Raw genomic sequence first — 547 nt, 5'->3', positions numbered from 1 at the left:
CGTCCGCCCCTCGATCTCCGCCCCGCCCCCCGCCCCCGTCCGCGCCAGCCCAGGGGCTGGGCGGCTAGTCCGGCTGGGTGCCGGCCTCTCGCTCCGGGAGCGGGCTGTGGCCGCGGGGCGCCCCCTGCCGGCGGACGGCCCGCCGCGCCCCGCGGTCCTGGGCTTCGCCCCGGCAGACTTGGAACTGTGCGGTCCCCCTCCCTCCCCGGGTTTCTTTGCCCGAACCCAGAGACTTCCCCGCCCTCGGCAACGTCCCGCCGCTTGACCCTGCTATTTTTCGGGGTGGGGGAGCTTTGAGTTGGTTGCTTTTTCTTCCCAGAACGTCAAGATGGACCTCCATCTCCAGGAAAGTCTGGGTCTACATAGGTGATAGCTCACAAGAGGGCAAATGTTTTGAGATTGCTCATGGAAGTGAGACCTGTGGTCCCCGCGGAGTCACCAGGTGAGGGTCTCAGGTGAGGGCGGAGGAGCCTGGGAGAGAGATGTGATGAGGGGGAGCCGCGGGGCTAGGTCTGTCACGGCCCTTCTCACTGGCTCAGGGTCTCCT

The 547-nt window shown here is 67.3% G+C and overlaps 1 long non-coding RNA gene across 6 annotated transcripts in view; it reads left to right on the top strand.

Moving 5' to 3' along the window:
• LOC103679272 overlaps positions 1-547 on the top strand; it is a 137258-nt gene that overhangs the window by 1363 nt on the left and 135348 nt on the right. For all 6 annotated transcript variants that reach the window (XR_005832028.1, XR_005832029.1, XR_005832027.1 and 3 more), the window contains one exon: positions 320-442. This is a non-coding gene — a long non-coding RNA (uncharacterized LOC103679272). The remainder of the gene's footprint in view (positions 1-319; positions 443-547) is intronic.

This window comes from Ursus maritimus, unplaced genomic scaffold (assembly GCF_017311325.1).
Source record: "Ursus maritimus isolate PB19 unplaced genomic scaffold, ASM1731132v1 scaffold_36, whole genome shotgun sequence".
Lineage (NCBI taxonomy): Eukaryota > Metazoa > Chordata > Mammalia > Carnivora > Ursidae > Ursus > Ursus maritimus.
Note: the sequence above shows the minus strand (reverse complement) of the source record. Positions and strands in the feature narration are given on the sequence as shown.